The sequence below is a fragment of the Trichechus manatus genome, unplaced genomic scaffold (genome assembly GCF_000243295.1).
Source record: "Trichechus manatus latirostris isolate Lorelei unplaced genomic scaffold, TriManLat1.0 scaffold00290, whole genome shotgun sequence".
NCBI classification, from domain to species: Eukaryota; Metazoa; Chordata; class Mammalia; order Sirenia; family Trichechidae; genus Trichechus; species Trichechus manatus.
Window position 1 is genome coordinate 223,059 of NW_004444226.1, and position 8,706 is coordinate 231,764.

Sequence of the window (8,706 nt, forward strand, 5' to 3'; positions counted from 1 at the left end):
TTGACAAAAGGATCAATATGTATCAACTTAGATCTGGAGAGCTGAATCCAGTTTCATAATATCTGGAAAACATCCAGGTAAAGAGAACCAATAAAGACTTTCCTCCTGAAGTTTCATTATTTTTTTGTATTTAATTATATTTGCTAAATTATAAAAAAGATTCCTCAACATTAGTGAAACAAGTATTTCAAATTAGACATAGATTGAGTGTAGGGTAACCAGGGAGGATGCTATGTCATGTGATCAGTAAAGAAAAAATAGGAGCTTAAATATTATAAGGGAAATGAGTAATGAAAAATGGAGTTAGAAAACCTGGATTGAAATTACAATTCAACTTTCTTTATCAGATATAACTTAATTGTTGTTAGAATTAAATTATAAACAGAAATATTCAATACAAATGGAGCCCTGGTGGCACAGTGGCTAAGCGTTTGGCTGCTAACCAAAAGGTCAGCAGTCTGAATCTGCCAGCCGTTCCCTGGAAACTCTATGGGGCCATTCTACTCTGTCCTACAGGGTTGCTATGAGTCAGAATCAACTTGACGGCAATGGGAATGGGTTTTATTCAATACAAAAGGTAACATTAGTCATGGTAAGGTGGGTCAGAGTAGAAGCCTATCAAAGGAGAATGATGTAATATATTTGTAGTAATTTTGTCATAGAATAACATGTTTTGCAACTGATTTAGCTACTTTTATCACTAGCATTGAACAGTTGATTATGGTATGCAAATTCTCTCATATGGCATCTCAAGGTAGTATATTTTGCCTTTGGAACACTTTCCATCTTTCTAAGGCTCTGCTTACAACTCCTTGTACCTCCTTGTTTCTCAGGGTAGAGACTAGAGGATTCAAAGCAGGATTGATGACTGCATAGAACAAGGAAATCAATTTATCACCCTCAGCTGAATATAGAGATTTGGGCCTAATGTACTTGCACATCGCTGTCCTGTAGTAAATGGTCACCACAGTCAGGTGGGAACTGCAGGTAGAAACAGCTTTTTTCCTACCCTCAGCTGAGTTCATGCTTATCACTGCAACCAGGATGGGAAGAAGGGAAGCAAGAGGGTACCAGATGCCCCTATCACCATGATGATCTCCTGCAGGGATGTATCGTCACAAATCATATGAAGAAAAAGAGGTACTTCACAAAAAATATGGTTAATGATATAAGGGCCACAGATGGGAACTGTGGTAAAGTAGAGGGGCACCACTAAGGCGAAGAAGCTGATGGTCCAGCCATCTGCACACACACAGACCAGTTCATGATGAGCAAGTATTACAGGTGGTAACAAATGACCATGGAATGATCCAGAGCCATGATTTCTAAAATAATGCCCTAAGCTGTTCCCACTAGCAGGGAGATGTAGGTCTGGGCAACAGAGAGGTCATAAGAGATGACTTTCTTAGAAGCCAGAAGGTTGAAGAGCATTTTGGGGACCACAGCCGCTGTGGTGTAAAATATGTTGACAAAGGCCAAATGACAGAGGGAAAAATATGTGGGTGTCTGGAGGCAGGAATCGATTACCACCAAAATGATAATTGCTGTGTTTCCAAAGAGATTCACTAGGTAAATCAGAGAGAAGAGGAAGAAGAGGGCAATCTCAGCCTGGTGATGATTGGAAAAACCAACAAGGACCAGCTCTGTGATGGTGCCGGAATTTTCTGGAGTTATCTTGGTGGCTGACATTAAATTGTTGATATGGACAGAAGAAATGTCTTTTGAGGACATAGAAACATGAGGAAATAATGAAGACACATTAATTCTTTAACACCAACAAATATCAATGAGGATACTTGTCAAACTAAATTACATCTTTTTAAAAACCCTTTTATATTCACTCATACTGAAGTTTGAAAAATATTTTCACACATTACAAAAAAACAAGTTCACTTTCTAATTCCGAAAGTTCCCATGCATGCACACATGAACACACATGCACACACAAATAATGGATAAAATATTTAATATTGTTCCTATACAACCTTTGCTAAAGCTTACAGTACAAGTTTTTGAGAATAGACAGTTATTTGAATTTTAACAACATGTTTGCCTATTTGCAGACTCATAATAGAACCCCTCAGAATTTAAGATGATTGTGATAGTAAACTATGAAACAACAATTTTAAGGAGTCTCATATAAAGGCAGAGTTCTTCAGTGAGTTTTTAAAACCAGAAAGTGTCAGAGATGGAAGTAAAATTGGGATAGTCTAAGTGACATGCCTTCATACTTGCCTCTGTTATGTTTCCAATGAAGACATGATTCATTTAGAGGTGTACATTTGCTTATTTTCAGAGATACATTTTATGTTTAGAGGAAAATGCATGTATATTTTATTGTACACTCATATTTGACACAATTTTACCACCATGAAACACATATTATATGTTCTTAGTATGAGGAATACACAGGAATCAAATCAACTTCATCTGTGGAAAGAGACAACGGAGATGCTCAATATTATAGGTCAGAACAAGGCCGGGGCCAACTGTGAAACAGATCATCAGCTGCTTATATGTAAGTTTAAGTCAAAGCTGAAGAAAATTAAAGCAAGTCCATGAGAGAGAAACCCTGACAGTGTGGCCCCCAGACACCCTTTTAGCTCAGTGGTGAAGTCACTCCCGAAGTTCACCGTTCAGCCAGGATTGGACAGCCTCATAAAACAAAACAGGACTAATGAGGCACAGCAGTCCAGGGACAAGGACTAGAAGGCAGGAGGAGACAGGAAAGCTGGTGATAGGGAACCCAAGTTTGAGAAGGGACCCACTGTCAACATGTTGTGGAGTCGTTAACTGTTGTCATAGCGCAATATGCATACTAACTGTTTAATGAGAAACTATTTGCTCTGCAAACCTTCATTTAAGGTCCAAAAAAAAGAATTATCTATGTGAGATAAAATTGACAACAGCAACTCAAAGGGTTTGATGGGAAGCCTGGGGAGCGGTGAGTTGAAGAAAACAGTGATGGAATAATTTGGAAAAGGATAGTGAGAATGGCAGTGCAACTGGAAGAATGTAATCGATGTCACTGAGTTGTACACGTAGAAACTTTGAAAACGGTGTAACTTTGGCTATGTATATTTTCACTGAAAAAAGTGTCCTCTAAAGTTGAGAAGGGAGAGTGTTGACATGTCATGGGGTTGTTAAACAATGTCATAAAACAATATGTGTACTGATTGTTTAATGAGAAACTATTTGTTCTGTAAACCTTCATCTAAAGTACAATAAAAAAAATTAAAAGAAAAGGAAGAAAACGTTCTGCATCCTACTTTGATGAGTGGCATAGAAGCTTGCAAACGGCCATCTAAGATGCATCAATTTTTCCCTGCCACCTGGAGTAAAGGAGAATGAAGAACATCAAAGACACAGGGAAAGTATTAGCCCAAGAGACAGAAAAGGCCACATAAACCAGAGACTTCACAGTCTGAGACCAGAAGAACTAGATGGTGCCCGGCTACCATCAATGACCGCCCTGACAGGGAACACAACAGAGGGTCCCGGATGGAGCAGGAGAAAGGTGGAGTGCAGAACTCAAATTCTACTAAGAAAACCAGACTTAATGGTCTGACAGAGACTGGAGGAACCCCAGAAAGCATGGCCCCTGGATTCTCTATCAGCCCAGAACTAAAATAATTTCCGAGGCCAACTCCTCAGACAGGGATTGGACGGGACTGTGAGACATAAGGTGATACTCATGAGGAGTGTGCGTCTTAGCTCAAGCCGATACAAGAGACTAAACAGGCAGCTTCTGTTTGGAGGTGAGATGGGAAGGCAGAGAGGGTTAGGAGCTGGTTGAATGGACACGGGGAATTGAGGGGTGGAAAGGAGGAGTGTGCTGTCACAGTATGGGGAGAGCAATTAGGGTCACGTAACAATGTATGTATAAATTTTTGTAGGGGAGACTAACTTGTAATGTAAACTTAATTTAAACTACAACAATAAACAAAAAAAAAAAGAGTCTCCTCTGGAAAAAAAAAAAACAAGTCCATGAGAGCCAGAATGTGACCTTAATTATATCTCACCTGAATTTGCAGACCATCATTGAACACTAATGACTGAAGACCAGACTAGTTGTGGGATGACATCAAGGACATTATACATGAAGAAAACAAAGGGTCATTAAATACAGGAGAAAAAAAAAATGGATTTCAGAAGAGACTCTGAAACTTGCTCTTGAACGCAGAGCAGCCAAAGCAAATGGAAGAAGTGACGAAGTCAAATGGCTGAACAGAAGATTTCGAAGGGCAGCTTGAGAAAACAAAGACAAGTATTATAATTAATTGTACAAAGACCTGTAGTTAGAAAAACAAAAGGGAAGAACACATTCGACATTTCTCAAGCTGAAAGAACTGAAGAAAAAATTCAAGCCTCAAGTTGGTATTTTGAAGGATTCTATAAGCAAAATATTGAATGATGCAGGAAGCTTCAAAAGAAGATGGAAGGAATAAAAAGAGCCACTGTGCCAAAAAGAATTGGTTGATATTCAAACATTTCAGGAGATAGCATATGATCAAGAACTGACTGTATTGGAGTCCAAGCTGCACTGAACGCATTGGGGAAAAACGAGGCTCCAGGAACTGATGGAATACCAATTGAGATGTTTCAACAAAAGAATACAGTGCTGGAGTTGCTCGCTCATCTATGTGAAGAAATTTGGAAGACAGCTACCTGGCCAACAGACTGGAAGAGATCCATATTTGTGCCCATTCCAAAGAAAGGTGATCCAACAGAATGCAGAAATTATCAAATAACATCTTTAATATAACACACAAGTAAAATTTTGTTGAAGATCATTCAAGAGTGGTTGCAGCAGTATAGACAGGGAACTGCCAGAAATTCAAGCTGGATTCATAAGATGACTTGGAACCAGGGATAGCATTGCTAATGTCAGATGGATCCTGGCTGAAAGCAGAAAATACCAGAAAGATGTTTACCTGTGTTTTATTGACTGTGCAAAGGCATTTGATTGTGTGGATCATAACAAATTATGGATAACATTGTGAAAAATGGGAATTCCAGAACACTTAATTGTGCTCATGCGGAGCCTGTACATAGACCATGAGGCAGTCATTTGAAAAGAACAAGGGGATAGTCTGTGCTTTAAAATCAGAAAAGGTTTGCCTCAGGGTTGTCTCCTTTCACCAGACTTATTTCATATAAATGCTGAGCAAATAATCCGAGAAGCTGGGCTAAATGAAGAAGAATGCTGCATCAGAATTGCAGGAAGACTAATTAACCTGTGATATGCAGATGATACAACCTTACTTGCTGAAAGGGAAGAGAGCTTGAAGCACTTAGTAATGAAGATAAAAGACTACACAGCCTTCAGTGTGGATTACATCTCAACATAAAGAAAACAAAAATCCTCACAACTGGACCAATAAACAATATCATGATAAACAGAGAAAAGATTGAAGTTGTCAAGGATTTCATTTTACTTGGATCCACAATCAACATCCATGGAAGCAGCAGTCAAGCAATGATACACAATGTATTGCAATGGACAAATCTGCTGCAAAAGACCTCTTTCAAGTATTAAAAAGCAAAGACATCATCTTGAGGACTACAGTGCACTTGACCCACGCCATGGTATTTTCAATCGCCTCATATGCATGCAAAAGCTGGATGACGAATAAGGAAGACTGAAGAAGAATTGATGTCTTTGAATTATGGTGTTGGTGAAGAATAGTGAATATACCATGGACTGCCAGAAGAAAGAAGGAATCTAGCTTGAAAGAAATACAGCCAGAGTGCTCCTTGGAAGCGAGGATGGCTAGACTTAGTCCTGTGTACTTTGAACATGTTATCAGGAGGAACCATTTCCTGGAGAAGGACATCAGGCTTGATAAAGTAAAGGATCAGCAAAAAAGAGGAAGACCCTTGGCAAGATGGATAGATACAGTAGCTGCAACAATGGGCTCAAACACAGAAAATATTTTGAGGATAGTGCAGGACTGGGCAGTGTTTTGTTCTGTTGTACATGGGGTTGCTATGAGTCTGAACTGACTAGATGGCACCTAAACAACAACAGTATGAGGAATAAGTGAACTATTCCACTTATTTTAATCTTTACCACTTTACATTTTTATAGAATGAAATCTCAAACAGGAATAAAAAACTTCTATCTCAAATAATAGGTTTATCTGTTATTGCTGCTAGGAGATGTTGAGTTGGTTCTGATTCATAGCCCCGTCCTGTGTCATCCTCACAATTGTTGCTGTGTTCAAGCCCATTGTTGCAACCACTGTGTCAATCTATCTCGTTTAGGATCTTCCTCTTTTTTGCTGACCCTCTACTTTATCCAGCATGAAGTCCTTTTTCAGGGACTGGTTCCTCCTGATAACATGTCCAAAGTAGGTAAGATGAAGTCTTGCCAACCTCCCTTCTAAGGAGCATTCTGACTATACTTCTTTTTTTAATTGTACTTCAGGTGAAAGTTTACAGAACAAATAGTTTCTCATTATACAGTAGTACACATATTGTTTTATGACATTGATTAACAACCCCACAACATGTCAACCCTCTTCCTTCTCGAACTTTTTTTTTTTTTTTGGTGAAAATATACATAGCCAAAGATACACCATTTCAAAAATTTGTACATGCACAGTTCAGTGACATCAACTACACTCTTCCAGTTGTGCTGCTATTCTCACTTTAGATGAAGGTTTACAGAACAAAATAGTTTATCATTAAACAGTTAGTACACATGTTGCCCTATGACAATGGTTAACAACCCCACTACACGTCAACACTGTCCTTACTCAACCTTGGGTTCCCTATCACCAGCTTTCCTTCTTCCAAGACAGTTTTGTTTTTTCTTCTGGCAGTCCATGGTATATTCTATATTCTAGGTTTATGTAGTCTTTTTTAAATAATGTGTAAATATTGGTTCTTTTTCTTTTTTTCTCTTTAACAAATCCATTGCCCTCTCCCCTCAGAGTTGTATGTACTTAGACCATGCTGTTGCAGTGGCATACACTCATACACCCATTGTATTTTAGAGTACGCCATCTTGATCCCTCTAAATATTGTGACTTGAAATACGAAAAGTTGTAGACTGATTAATAATAATAACATAAAAAACTAAATTAGTCATTGGGAAAACATTCAACCTGAAAAATAATTTAAAAAATACTAATGATATAATAATGAGGCTAACAGTTATAATAGTCTGTTACTATTACAATTACCTTATTTGGATTAATTCTTTTAATTTACACAAAAGATCTTTGAAGTAGGTTCTACTTTTATACCTATTCTACAATTATATATATACGAAAGTGTGCTACAAAGAGTGTAATTCCTTACCAAGGATTTACAGCCAGTTAGTAGTGATGGAACTAGGATTTCAAGCAATGCAGGGTGGCTCGGAGTCACACTCTTAGAAACTCTCACTACTCCGGTTAACACTGAACACCACAGCAGAATAATTACATTATCACTGTTTCTTCTTCTGTTACATTGTTCTTTAACACATACTTTAACACCTCTACATTATTTAGCACTTGGTTGACAAATATAGGCAGTAAAATTTCTAGAAATGGTAATATCATATATCTTTTGATTCAATCATACTTCTAAGAGTCCTTTTTCCAAGAACAACTATAAATAATAATTATAATAGTATGTGGTCTTACCTTTGAGAAAGAAAGAAATCTGAGAAAGACTTGTCCAAAATTTGGGAAGAAAATTACTAACTGGAGACTGTAGCCTTTCTGACCTATTAATAAAAGACTTTTCACAAAGATGATGAGAATATTGAGTCTTCCAGGAGAAGAAATTAAAATTAAAAAAAAAAAAGACATCAAGATCTACTACTTGATCAGTTAAATTCATTCATAATTTGTTGTTCCGAATTGTGTTGATGCTGTGATTTCACCAGTGTCTGCAGGAACCAAGTTGAGGAAAGCAATCTGTCCTGGTTCTTGCTGGAGTTGGGGATTCCTGGGTTTTATCTCCTGCTGCTTCTCATTTGAGTCATCTTCAGTGATCCTTTCCTCCTCTGGAGCACAGGCAGAGTGCTGAGATAAGAAGATGCTGAAATATGTATAACTATTTCTATTTTTCAAGACATTAAAAAAATGAGGTCCCAATCCCTAGTGTTAACTTCATGTAGATGTTCTGGGTGTGGGGGAATGGATAAGGAGGTATAGAACAAACATAGTTATATGTTGCTTAAAGGAGAAAAAAAGTTAATTTTGTAATCCCAGTGAGTGTGTGTTTGCGTGATTGTCTTATAGTGCTATTATAATACAAATACCACAAGTGGGTGGCTTTAACAAACAGAAATTTATTTTCTCATAGTTTAGGAGGTTAGAAGTCCAAATTCAGGGAGCTGGCTCTATGCGAAGGCTTTCTTTCTCTGCAGGCTCTGAAAGAAGGTCCTTGTCTCTTCGAGTTTCTGCTTCTGGGCTATCTTCATGTGGCATGGCATCTCTCTTCCCCCATCTCTGCTCTGCTCACTTGTTTAATCTCTTTTTCTGCCTCAAAAGAGATTGACTCAAAATACATCCTAAGCTACTCCTGCCTCATTACCATAATAAAGCCAATCTATTCCCAAATGGAATTATAACTACAGGCATAGAGGTTAGGATTTAAAAGACACATTTTTGGAGGACACAATTCAATCCATAACAGTGATTTTAAAATTTTTTTGTCTGTAACATATTTATCTCAAGTGTATGAAAATAAGCTTAATATTTTATG

The 8,706-nt window shown here is 37.8% G+C and overlaps 1 pseudogene; it reads right to left on the reverse strand.

Annotated features, from left to right (window-relative positions):
• Positions 1 to 749: 749 nt before the first annotated feature.
• On the reverse strand, positions 750 to 2,032 carry LOC111819177 (olfactory receptor 2A12-like; annotated as a pseudogene).
• Positions 2,033 to 8,706: the final 6,674 nt, after the last annotated feature.